The sequence below is a fragment of the Alligator sinensis genome, unplaced genomic scaffold (assembly GCF_000455745.1).
Source record: "Alligator sinensis unplaced genomic scaffold, ASM45574v1 scaffold941_1, whole genome shotgun sequence".
NCBI classification, from domain to species: Eukaryota; Metazoa; Chordata; order Crocodylia; family Alligatoridae; genus Alligator; species Alligator sinensis.
In genome coordinates, this window is record NW_005842163.1 from 1,272,704 (window position 1) to 1,286,885 (window position 14,182).

The following is a 14,182-nucleotide window of genomic DNA, read 5'->3' on the forward strand; positions in this document are numbered from 1 at the left end:
GGAAATCATTAATAAAAATATAAGAAGTAATAAGCCATTGAAACAACCAAACTTTTTACACAGCTTTAATAGTGCAGACAGAGAGAAAATCCACAAACACCATTATTAAAAACAAAAAAAAATTGCAAAGATCTTGGTCTAATAAAAGACATCATCTCTACTAAGAGTCCTGATTGCCTTTTCCTCTAGACTGATATGGCTATAACCTGGATCTCTGACAAACACCGTAACAGCTTTTAGTGACTCTGTTGCTTCTAACTGATTTTATATGGAAAGTGCTCGCATTTTTGAGATGAGCAGGATAAAGAGACAGACAGACAAGCGACAGCAACTGCAGGACATGAGGAAAGGGGGGAGAATGGGCTGTTACAAAAGGATGACTCCAAACAGAACAGAACTGCAGCTGTATGTAGTAATTTCCTCCTGAAAAGTGTTTTGAGGTCCCTTTTTATTTTTATGCGATACACAACTACCATTTATAGTGCAAGACAAAAAGCAAAGAAGTGGAATGATTCTTTTTTCCTGTATTTATCATATTTTTTCCTATTAATTACACTTATCATTAACATATCGTTAATAAAATATGAACAAAAAGCTCATGCGTACCAAGCCATTAATTTTCACAATAGACAGGATACATTTTTTTCTGGTAATAATTATGTACAAATATTGTATGTGCATTAGTTTGAAGAAAAACCATTACAAGCAGACATGATTTCCAGAGGTGCCGTGCACAGGAACTACCACAGAAATTATGTTAGCAGTTATGCTTCGATTTCCTAAAAATCAGACCTATCATACTCATTACTACACATGCTGAGTGCCATTAGCTCCCCCTTTCCTCAATAGATAATGGGGGCCCATTTTTTGAAGTCATCTAGAGTCCCTGAAGATGTTGCCAGGTAGCTAGTGAGATACCGAAAAGCAACTACAGTGTCACAAGAGCCTGCCAGGGGTGCTGCAATGCTGGCACTGCCATTGCCTGCAGGGAAACTCCCCTTCCCAACTCTGTTTTGGGGAGAGCTGGACTGAGAGCTGACTGCAGCAGACAGGTGGTCTACTGCACCACATCATGCAGACTGGTGTGCTCGTTCTGATGCAGCGCTTCCCAGTTCGGCTTCAACGTGCCTCCGGAAAACGGAGGTGCCTGGGGCATTTCTACCCTATGCCAATGGTGGCAGCCTGGAGTTAAATGCCACTGCCACAAGGCAGACCTGCAGGATAAGCATTGGTACACAACTGCACTTACGCAGGCATGTGCGTGCTACTTAGGAACGTAAAGATGAGACAGGAGTTGCCCCCTAGCTCTCAATTACTTCAGTAGGAAACAGGCACATAGCTTTTTTCAAGAGCACCTACATAGGTTATCTGCATCTTCAGATGCCTGAATGCCTTTGCAAATCTTGCCCTTTATTACATTGCAGAAAATATTCAGTATCTCACTGAATAGGACTGAGTATCTCACTGATTATTCAGTATCTCACTGATTTTTTGAAAGCTGCCTATATTTTAAAAGCCACCTATGTCACATGACATACATCATAATCTAATGATGTTTCAATGCAATTACAATATTTTAAAGCAATTACTTTTTTAAAGACAAAAATCATTGTAATGGCTTTGTTACATATTTAGTTCCCCTTTCCCCTAACAAAATAAAATTCAGTGCCCTTCACATCTCAGCTGCACACAGGGCTCACTGCCTACTCATACTGCCCTCTCATAGTGCAAGTTAATTCTGTTTTAAATTCAGGGGAGATTTTAGTAGTGGTTTCATGCTCCTAAAGTAATACAAAGGTCACAAGAGAATTTATCAGAGAAATCATTAAGCTTTGGCACATCAAGGCCAACAGGTACATCTAAGCCAGCACTCTTTGAGCTAATTGTGTACAATTTAACATTCTCCAAGCACTGACAGTCCTCATTCAAGCCAAGTGTGAAAGTTTTTAAATTAGCTTTCACAGTTTGATTCCCAGGAAGCAAATGTAAAATGACATAGGATCCCTCCACCCGCAACAACACAGAACAACAAGGTATCCCAAACGCCAAGCTCATCTGCCTTCACTATTAGGAAAGATGCACAATACAGGAAATCCTCAAACAGATTGGAGCTCTACAAAAATCAAATGCCTAATATTACCCCTATTCATTAGCCTACTATATGTTTGTACAGGCTTTCTACATTGTTACTACATGTTCAAATGGAAGTTACATTTAGACCATTTAAGACAAATCACACGATTTACCATTTATGTTGATTAAAGGTAATATTTTAATACGGTTTCCCTTGGCAGTATAATTAGAGGTTTGTGAGCAGTTTTATTACAAATCACATTTTAGGGGATTATAAAGTCTGGCTTTGGGCTGTAAAGTGCTCTACAAAAGATAAGCCCAAGAAGGTTTTCTACATTTTTCCTAAAAATATGTATTGGCTTAAATCTCAACATACATTCTTATAACCAGATACAACCAGATTACCAGATTAAAACAAGATACTTAATAAGATACAGGATAAAAAAGGAAGCTAGGATACAGGCTACTCTAAAATTGTCTTCTCATCTTTAAGCTATAGTGGAAAAGTTCTGAAATTTAGACTTCCATGGCTGAATAAAATTTCCAAAACATTGTTTCCAGGCCTGCAAAATTTCACAGTAACATTTCTGTTCGTGCAAAACTCTTTTGGCATATGCATGTATAGCATTTAAGAGGTGCCTATACCCCATTGATATACACAAGTATGGAGCTTTCAAGAACTATGTAGAGAAAAAATAAAAGTAAATGCATAAAAGCTTAGAGGCACACAGTGGTGTTTACAATTGCCAAATCTAGCTAAAAAGCTCTATTGAGAATTTGACCCATTCTGTCTAGATGCATAATGAAATATCAAACAAATCCTAAGCCCAGATCCTACAATGTGGTCCATGTAGAGCAGATTCTAAATCAACTGATTTCAATTAAAGTCTTTCCACTGACATCAAAAGGTTTTCAACTAGGCTCAAAATATGAAAGCTCTCTTTAATCAGAATTATTCCTCGAAAGAAGCAATGCACATCACAAATGGGAACAAGCTTTTCTTGATACATAATTAATATTTATAGTAAAGAATGTACTATGTATTTATAGAGATGCTAATTTTTTTTCATTTGTACAGATAGACTCAAGAAGCATCTATCAGAACCAGCTCTCACTCATCTTGGGCTTGAAGTGGACAGAGCTGGAACATCATAGAGAGAAAAGTCTGCCTACAAAATTCAGATTTATATTCTGAGTTTGCAGGTCTCAGTCTAGTCTAGTGACTCAGGCACTTTATAAGGAGTTTTAATGCTAGATTCAGGTACTAACTTAGGTTTAACACATATCCTCTTTCTGTGCAGGGAAGTCATATGCTTGCTTTATGTAATTAATGCAAATTCACTTCTAAAACTGATTTTACAAATAATCCCATCTGGTACGAGTCTCACATTAGGATACTGTATATGCCAGATGCGTTTTACATACTTTGAAATTTCAGAACAAATAGTTACATACAGTTTTCAGTGTAACACACTTCATTAGTATATTCAACTTCATGTGTTTTGCAAGCTTGGGCTCAACTTAGCAGGTGCCTCTGTTCAGGAAGACCCTGCATTGTGCAAAGCTCCAGTGAAGTCAGTAGGACTCCATTCAAGTGCATAGTGTCTGCTTATGAGAAGATAAATGGAGAAGAAAACCTTTAACGAGCACTGGAGCTAAAACACCGAACAAAGTATATGCCAGTTACCACCTATCACAGTTATAGTAAAAGTAAGGGCACTGCCAAGTTGGTATTTTAGTTTTAAAAGCATCCTATTTTTCGCAAAGTATCTCTGTCCTCTGCCACTGAAAGGTATGACTGCAGTTCTGTAGACGTACCTAACCTAGCTTTCAATTAGCTAACTTAGTGTGCAGCTGCCACATATTTACTGCATTATGGTCAGCCCACACTGAAGCCTATTCTGCCACAGCTAGGCCACTAGCAGAACTCATGGTGGTTAGTTCAAAACTGCCTTGGGTACATCTATACGAGTTAAAATCACACTTTTTTACAGTATAATGTGGATGTCTGAACAGCATCCTTTAAATGATATGCCCTTAAATTCTTTCAAGAAGTTTTGTTTCTCTGTCCGATCCCTTACAGACATGGGAGACTAGTGCCTCTTAAGTCTGGGGGGGCACCTGCAGAAGCCGCCATCGGGCACAGCCCGGGGGGGGGCGGGGAGGGAGGAAGGGGCACATGCCTCCCCATGCTCCCCTACCACTTGTCTATGCTTATAGATGCTTACATGTCTTGTCTGCAAGGCAAAACTAACAAAGGCACTGATCCCATAAAGCTGCTCCAGGTGCACACATACTGACTTAAATATAGCTCTGCCCACCCTGAGCTCATGGCATGACCAGACCTGTCTATCACATAGGAACAGTGAAGTTGAAGTTGATTATGCACAAAGTCCTGGAAAATGGTGAACCAAGAAAAAATACCTTTTTCTAACATTCTCAGTTCTTGTTATCTTAGTTATATACCCTAGAAAACACAAAGAAATGCAAAAATCTGCTCTTGGTTCCAAAATGAGACCTTTTATTAGACTAACTGAGAATAAAATGTCTAATAAAAGGTATCATTTTGGAACCAAGGGTTCTAGATTTTTTCATTTCTTTTTTGTCTCAGACCAAGACAGCTACCATGTACATCCATAGCAAATACAATGTTTTCAGATAGAAAAGTTGCCTTGAAGCCATTTCAGTCCACCCACTTTTAGCCCTGTCACTTCAGTGATAAATACAAAATGTAGATTTCTCGCACCATTTTTTCAGAAGGACCTTTCAGCTTAGCTGTTAAAATGGACACAGACTATTTGAACACGAATCTTATCTAAATGGTACATATTTTGCAGTAGATTTGCTAACTATTCAAAGAAAGAGTAAAACTTTTCTGTTAAGTTTATGTCAATTGCTAACAGCCATTTGAACCATTAAGCAACTCTTAAATTTATGGAATATAACACATGTCTGTGAGTATATATTTATGTAATTGGATAGAATTCAACTTGCAAATACAGCAAACTCAACTATTTTAAAATGACAGTTACCCACGTTCCCCCCCACAACCTAGAAATACCCTAATAAACATCTGAACATTTTATAAAATGCAAATTATGTCAGGCTGAATGGTCAGTGGATTGGTAATGAGAATAAGAGCCGTTCACCTATAGGTCACCATTTTCATTCCCTGAGGTCAGTAATGACTGGAAGTTGTTACCAGCTGACAGCTGTTCAATGCCTGAAATGAGTCAGTGGTCTAATTCCACCTCCTAATGCACCAGTGTCCACCTCGCAAAATTAACGCTATAATTGGCAATTTCAGAAGAGAGGACAAAGTATTGAAGGGCATGGAAAAATGACCTGCCCTGTTACCCTTATAGACAAATCCCTGTGGGTCATTATTTATGGAGGGGCTTCTGAATTTCAATATGCATTTTAAATATATGCTGTAACCTAAATGACACCCATTCATTCAGCGGCGTACAGTTTGAATACTCTTTGACACACACTTATTTTGGGACACTATTGTTAAGATTTTCAAGACAGTGCAGAGATTTTAGATACACATCTTCCATTGAAATTAATTAATGGAAGATGCATGACCTGCAAAGCTTTGAAAATCTCTACTTATAAACTTCAGATTTTGACACAATACATATGAGTTCAGTATATTATGTACTGTATGGTATGAGATTTTCGAACACTGATGCATCACTCTATTGTTGCATCCTTACCTGATGATTTTAATTTTGAGGAAATAATTGATTCTGATCTATACACACAAAATTATCCATGTGCTTGCTATAATAAGTCACTTCTCATAAAAAAAACTACTATGTCTTTCATGCAGTGCATGCTCTGAATAAGTACTCACCAGTGGGCCCACCCTTTCTCATTAGAGATAAAACACACAGCAAATATATGCAATGAAGTTGGAATATCTGTATATTTTTTAAAAATTTACAAATTAGCTGGAAGAAGGCCCTTAGGCTCTGAATACTAGAAACTAATTTATCTGTCTTTAATTCACATGATTCAATAATTCCCCATTACTACATAACTATATTGCCATATGATTATTAAAATAACTATTTTTAGTATAGGTCTATGTAAAGAAATTCCTAGGTTGTTATTGATGTATGTTTTTCCTTGTAGCTCACAAAAATATATATGCTTTAACATTTATCTACCAAAATGTGTGTGTCGCCTGTCCAATGCTATTAAAAAGACCAATATTCACTCACAAGAGCATTGACCATTTTGCTAGGGGTGGATAACATTATCTGAAGAATAATCAATAATGTGCTGAAACACCCAAATCTCAACAGCTTATCTTAAATCACAGGACTGGAAAGAAAAGACAAGTAAATTATCCCCATTTACATGATATTGCTCTTTTTTAAAAAAAAATGTGACATTCCCAACTATTATCTGGGATTCCCTGTCCAGTAACGTAACTTCAGATTAGTCATTGAAGCCACGTAGATTCAACGCATCTCTGATTATTCTCTGGGGAATACTATTCACAGAGGATAAGATGGTTGGGATGTTGGAGGTAAAGAGGACCATGCAACTTGTTTTGTAGTTAAAAGCCAATAGAAAGCAGACAAGGAAAACTAAGCAGGTGTATACTGTACATACTAATATACTTATTTGCATATTCTGCAAAACCATGCATTAGATTATCTGTAACTTCATTGTTTTCTTATTCTCCTCTCTGCATGTTGCATCCACTTTGTTTCTCCCTTCATAATTGGACTATAAACTCCTCAGCGTGGGGGTCATCTTTTTGTGCATTTGGAAAGTGATGGCAAGGAATCCGGGTCTCCCACTCACCACGGGAAAACACAGTAAAAACTGGATTTTCTCGTTTTAAGAAGAAAAATGCAGGAAAGGGTGGGTTCTCCCTTGCAGGCTGACAGTGCGCCAAAGACGTCTGGGGTGGCGGGGAGAGGGCCATAAGGCAGGGGGCTACATGTGCATGTGCACACATACATGTACACATGGCTGTCAGGCAGCCTGGAGAGCAGTTGCCCACATGTAAGTCTGGCGGGGATGGGGGGGGTGGAGAACTGAGGCTCCCATATCGAGGGAGGGAGTGGGGCAGGGCTGCGGCTGCTGCCCAGCTGGGGCAGTGTGTGGGGCTTGGGCCCCAGGGCTGGACTGTGCAGCCACAGGGCGACTCAGCTGGGGGACGGAGGGACAGGCTGGCCCGAACCACTGCTGCATGCACTCATGGAAAGGCATAGGGGGCATATGCCCCCCCAGATATGTGCATGGGTGGGGAGGGGTGGGCTGCCCACTGCGACCTTGAAGCTCACCACCCTACTGCCCTCTCCCTGGGGTCTGCACAGCCCAGTGGGTGGGACCCAGTGTGGCAGGGAAGCTCAGTGCTGCCACTGTGACCCTTGTGCCCCCATGGCAAAGCACCCCCTGTCCGCCCAGCAGCAGCAGAGGTGGCAGCACAGAGCTGTGCACCTCCACTGCTGTTGGGTTGGTGGGGGGTGCTCTGCCATGGTGGCATGGGGTTCCTAGTAGTGGCAACAAGTTTCCCCACCTGGTCCCGGCCAGCCCTGCCACACCAGATCTTGCCTGATGGGCCACACAGGCCCCTGGGGGAGGGCATCAGGGCAGGGAGCCAAAGCCCACAGCGGGAAACCCACGTTCACCCCCGCCACAGGCTCTGCTGCAGCTGTGCTGCCCATGGGGGAAGGAGAGCCAAGCTCCATGCTCTGCTCCACTGCAGCAACCTCCACCTCCCACGGGCAGCAGCTGGGGTTTGGGCACTGCTGCAGGAGGCAGGGGCCTGTGGACCCAGGTCCCTGGTCCCATAGACCTGGCAGCTGGGCTAGGGGGGCAGGGGGATGTGGGTGGCAAGTGAGGGGCACCAGTAGGCTTGAGGGCTGTGATTTGCAAGTGAGGGGCAATGGCGTGGGCAGGGCACTGACATATGAGGGCTGTTCAGCACCCACAAAACTGTGGGAGGGGGAAAACCACAGCTGGACCTGCATCCTGGTGAGTGAAGGGGGCAGGGGGAACTCTGATTTTCCATGATAAAAAAACCAAAAATCAAACACCAAAATTTATAGGTACTTAGCATTTATTTCATTATAGTGACTGAGGCACCGGTAGGCTTCCAAATTGTTTTAAACTTGTAAATTATATCCATAAAACATTGTGTTTGACTGATACCTATATAGAAAGCGGTGTTTCATTTTAATCATGGAAAAACGTGAATTTTGGGGGGTTTAATCAGAGAGTCTGTGATTTTTACATAGAGAATACCAGGATCCCTGGTGATAACCATAACAGGACCGCAATTTGTGGGAAGTATACATAGACACCATCATAGGACAAATAATAAAGAACGATACTTAGACGAATCCACAAAGAGGATCTTCAATAAATACAATAATGGGATGATTGCCATTACTTTTGAATACCGATTGCTGTTGTTCTCTCTTCCTTTGGTTGGAACTAACTGGTGTGTGAACGCAAATTAAAACCTGGAGGCAGCATGCTGCTTTAAAATTATGCATCTACAACAACATCTACAACTATGTTTTAAGGGGGCTCACTCCCCACCATACTAGTAAAATCTTTTTTTGAATCCTCACTGCTAGCGTTGGAAGTTGCATTTGAACAGTCTGAGGGACCAGTATGTGATCGTCACGTGAGTGTCAGTACAAGTGAGAAAATCTTGCTTCTTTTCTACATGAAAAGTATTTAAGATTTGACTTCTGTTTTCCTTCTGCATTTGAAGGAAAATGAGACCCTTTGAAATTCTGAAGAAGAAAAGCATGTGCCAGCCCAGAGCAGCCCACAGCCTGGTAAGTAGGACATGCGTTGGCATAGGTAATCTGGATGTATGTTCCTGTTTTCCTCGATTCAGAGCAGGGAGAATCAGACACAGAAAAGCCTTGATGTGTGATCTGTCAATGCCTGCAGGTGTCTTAACCCCAACTTCCCTCAAATGGCCTTCAGTTGGTGGTTCATAGCTGAAGAAAAATGTTCATATGGTCTACTCTGGCATCTTGTACTCTCACTCCCTCTCTCTGTTCTAAGACCTAGGAACCTTCAGAACAAAAAATGTATTGAGGTTAGTAGCTTTCTGCAATGAAGATTTGAAATTTGACAAAACGGCATTATCTGACGGAAAAAAGTTTTTGTTGAAAGTATTTTGGAATAGCCATTTCCATGCAAAACAACAAAGAAATGTCAATCAAACTATGTGTGGAGGTGGGGAGGGGGTGGAAGCACGTGTTATTTCCACCCCTAGGTATAGGATTTATATTTCATACCCATGCCCCTTACAAAGACCAAAACTGTCCAGTATTATAAGAGTCATAAAGAAGATATCAAACTAACTAACTATAATTTCTGCTCATTGGCTATTTTACATCTGTAAAAAACCAATATGTCCACTTCCTTAAAATGGCTTTCACCGAGTGGTTCATAACTCAAGAAAAAACTTTAATATTTGTTAAACTGAATGCTTTTGAAAACATAACCAACTAGAGTTCACCACAGAAATTTCACTCATTTTAATGGACTTGTCAACCTGCAAAATAAGGTATAAAAGAACTTAAATACAACTGATTAGGGGCTAGATCAATTGCTGGTTTATGTGAAATGATGCCAATTTACAATGGATCTAAAGAATTGTCCCAATGATTAGTTCCTTTATTCATGAAAATGAGTAACATCTGCCAGCCACTACATTAGGGTTATCTAGTGGCTGGTAAACTGTATAGCCCTAATGGTTATGTAAAACTACTCTGTATGTGTCTATTATCAATGCATTTGTGAAACGCAGCCAAATGGGAAAAAGTTAAGCAATGAACAACAGTGTTAAAAATAACATTAATAATAACAGTTACTCATTTGGTACCCACGCCTGACCTGTTGCTAAATATTGATAGCAGTGAGTCACGGTTTTACCAAAACACTATCTAACATCAAGTATCTGAATAAATCAGGTTTTGTCTTACAGATCACATCCGAGGCAGTATTTCTTGTCATTCTCTACTGAAACAGACCAATACAAAATAAAACTCAAGGCTTCACGTGATAAAGAAAATACGTATCTCGAGCTTCAGAAAGGAGTGTTTTTCTCTCCCTGACATTCAGTCCCACTTTTCTTAATCACAGCACTCTTATTTCACTGGCATAAATATTACCAGTCTTGAGAGGAGGTCTTTAACTTCACTTTGCCTTACTTCCAGCGCTGTTCGGGGAGAACCTCACCAGTTCCCAGACAACCAATAAACAGCAAGTGTCCGAATCCAAGAAATGGAACTAGTACTAGATGTCACACTTGCACAGATTGGTTCTTATTGCTAGTTGCAACTACCCCCCCCCCTTTTTTTAGGAGGATCAATTTACTCAGAGTCAAGGTTCAAATTACACTGACTCTTGGGAGGTGGGGGTGGGGGCAAGATAATCCCGATCTTTGATTTAATTAACAAGTCCACCTAAGTGAAGGAGCAATCTGATCAGAGACTCCCCTCCCAGGTTATGATTTTCAAATCTTACAGGGGGCTCTTGTCTCTGGTGGGGGAGCTCAGCCCCCTGAGCTCCTTGTCTGAGGGGAGCAACCCCCCCCCCCCCCCCCCCCGGACTCCCCCACAATTCAAACCCTGTTCACAGTACAGATTGTGGAAAGCATAGCAAAAAAAGGTGAAAGCAACCTAATCATTACCTGTTTACTTTCTCTGTCAGAGAGCTGCTTCCTCCTCTTTTTTCTTTTTTTGCAAGTATCTATAATACATTTTTCTTATTGTAGTTCAGTTTAAAATTAATCACCATAAATTTTAAAATATGTTCCTGCAAATCTCTGTCAAGTCTGTCGTGCAAAATCATTTATTACAAGACCACATGATGCATCAGAGCTCTGCATTTTATTTGAACATGACATATTTTCACTTCGTTTTGATTCCACATTCGAAAATTGTTCCTATCAATCTTTCACTGGAGCCAAAACTTAACTGTTTTGTTCACTGAAACATTAAATGCCAACTAGAAGCCATGCAGACAAATAAAATCATTTACAAGTTTAATGTCTGGAGCTTCCTGTCTAAGGAAATAGTGTAGGGGAGTGATGGGAATCCATATCCGAGATCAAAATCAATTAGCTCTGCCCCTTTTTGGTCTTTAAATCATGCTGAAAGTCAAAAGGCTTCGCACACTGGTTGATTTTTTTTTTTTTAACACACCTTTTTGAGAAAATTGTTTACTGTTCTGATTTTCAAAGGACATTGCATCTTTAATACATTTACCAGCCTTAGTTTATGCACTGATTGTGATCAATGATCTTCTGCATCGGTTGCTAGTGAGGGAAAAACAGGCCATATACTTACATTCCCCATAATGCATCATTTTCTCTCTAAACAAGTGGCAGCAAACAGGCACATCCAATACTGTATTACTTTCTTCTCTCATTCATGACGATGTCACACAGGCTCTGTGGTTCTGAAAAAGAAGCATTTCCCAGGTTCTAAGGATAGAGGTACCCCAACCAATCCATCATGCTTTGTGTGCTAATGATAGACTCATGCATAAGAGGCACCATAAGCAGTGAGAAGCAGCAGGCATGAAAAGGAGTGAATCAACTGTCAAGGGTTGTGATCTGAAGGACTGCAAGGCTGTGATTAGAATTTTCAATCAGGGCTTCCGCAATTCATCATGCTACCAAGGAAAGACTGTTTTTTATAGGCATGTTCCTTCATCACTCCTATCTACTATTAGCATAGCAACTTCTAGGGCATACAAAAAAAAAAAAAAAATCAGATCTTGCTGCCTCGTCGTTAAAAAAAACATGTATGCTTGAATCTTTAGGGACAAAAGAGTAAAAAAAGAAAAAAAAAATCCATGGCAACGTAACTATTATTTTTCTATTTGTATATTCAAAATGGAAATAAGAGTCTCAGTGTTGAGCTTCCCCGCAGGAAAAAACAACAACCACCCGTATCTCCCCCACCCTCTCCTTCAGGCTCACTTCTAGACAGCTATGTGCAAAGTACCTGCAGAAGCTTTGACTTGCTTGTCATTAGGAGATACCATGAAGAAGAGAATCAAAAAGAAATCTTAGAAGTTGGTTAGATTTTACAAACCAGTGTGCAACAGAGACAGACTTCTTCCCAAAGAAAGCAGACTTTGAGCCTAACTACAGAGAACTGCATTCAATACCTAAGGCAGCCGTAACACAGTTGCACTTTGCAGCATGTAAGAAGGATTGGCATATGGAGTGCATGCATGCACATTCCCAGTAACCACATGCAGTATCCAGCTTGGAAACAAGATACTCAGTATTAATGAAAACTATGTTCCAGTTACAGAAAATAAAAAATCTGGGAGTCAGAAGATTTGGGTTCCCTTTCCAACTCTGCCAAAGTTTCCCCTCTGCGACTTTAGGCAAATTACTTAATCTTTGTTACCTCACTTTTTCCACCTGTAAAAACGGAATAATAGTGCCCTGCTGCACACTAGTGTCACGATTATGAATGCATTCATAAAGGAGGTGGTCCAATACTATCACAGAAAATCCCAGTCCTGCATTAAGATACACAGTTCTGATGACTTTGAATGGAGTGTCATGGGACCACAGGGAAACTAATGTGACTGTAAAATCCAAATGTAAAAATATGGACAGGTAGGGAACAGTTCCCAAAGAGCAGCCACAGACTAATATCTAGAAATGAAGCATTATTTTAAATTTGCAATTTTCATGTTAAAGCACAAGTAATGTACATTAAGGATGCCGTATCCGTATGTCTGTATAACAAGTAAGTTTTAGTTCCCAGCCTCTCTCTGAAACAAACACTAGGCATTTTTTTCAAGTTAGAAAAATTAATAAAATAAAGCAACTTATTTAAGCAGGCAATTGAAATCTGTTTAACCCTTAGATGGAGGCAATATTTGCTTTCTTAACATTCAGCACAAACTATTGTAACAGCAGTCACAAATCAAAGAAACTGCACAAGTTAAAATGCGCAAAAGTATTTTCCTCCTTGAGTACAAGAACTCCCTTAAGACCAACGGGCATTAAGCATATGAACCAAGAGGAAACATAGCCACTTGGGTAGGATTGCCTTTTCTTTTCCAGCCACAAGAATAGTTTTCTGTAACATTTATTTCAATTTTTAGTCGCCAAATACTCTCTAAATTGTAATTAGGACATACCTATAATTTTAGATTGATGTCTTGGTGTTTAAATTGCCTGAGATACAATAACTTATGGAAGTAAGGGTTTTTATAGGGAGATTAATAGAAACTTCAAGATTATTAGAACATAAAAGGCTTTAATGGCTAGCTTTCTAATCACCTTTAATGGTTATTGTTAACGATTATCTTGTTAAATCTAAAATGTTTTGATTTTTCCCATTATGGCAGAAAAAACCCCAAACAGATGCTGAAAATTAGGGCCCTTATCCTGCAATAAGCTTTATGTGAGCAGCTCCTTGTCACTACTAAAGTCAAAGTGGGTGGGCACCATGCAGGTACCAAGATGCTGCTTCCTGGAACTGAGACCTTAGATAGGTGGAAATCCCAATTCCAGAAGTTGTGTTAGCTGGGCACCTGAATAAAAGCACTGCTTTACATCACCTAAAATCCCAGACTTTCTTGCTGACATTGCATTTGGGCATCTAGCTGACAGCTGAACATGGCTAAGCAGAGGTAGTTAACTGTATTTACTGTTTACTGTATTTAACTGCTAACTTTAAGGATAACAAGAAATTGTTTTTCAGCTATATAGGGAGTAAAAGGAAGGCCCAGGGTGGAATAGGACCCCTGCTAAATGGGCAGAAGCAATTGGTGACGGACAGGGGGGACAAGGCTGAACTCCTCAATGAGTTCTTTGCCTCAGTGTTCCTAAGCGAGGGGCAAGACAAGTCTCTCACTGGGGTTGTAGAGAGGCAGCAGCAAGGCGCCAGACTGCCATGTGTAGACCCTGAGATGGTGCAGAGGCACTTGGAAGAACTGGATGCCTTTAAGTCGGCAGGCCCGGATGAGCTCCATCCGAGGGTACTGAAGGCACTGGCTAACGTCATTGCACAGCCACTGGCGGTAATATTTGAACACTCGCAGCACACGGGCCAGGTCCCGGAGGACTAGAAAAGGGCCA

The 14,182-nt window shown here is 40.4% G+C and overlaps 1 protein-coding gene across 2 annotated transcripts in view; it reads right to left on the bottom strand.

Annotated features, from left to right (window-relative positions):
* DAB1 (DAB1, reelin adaptor protein) overlaps positions 1 to 14,182 on the bottom strand; it is a 430,025-nt gene that overhangs the window by 264,374 nt on the left and 151,469 nt on the right. Inside the window, exon 2 of one of the 2 annotated variants that reach the window (XM_025206586.1) lies at positions 11,418 to 11,529. The exons of the other annotated variant lie outside the window; for it this stretch is intronic. The gene's annotated coding sequence lies outside the window, so the exon portion shown is untranslated. The remainder of the gene's footprint in view (positions 1 to 11,417; positions 11,530 to 14,182) is intronic. 2 annotated transcript variants of the gene reach the window in all.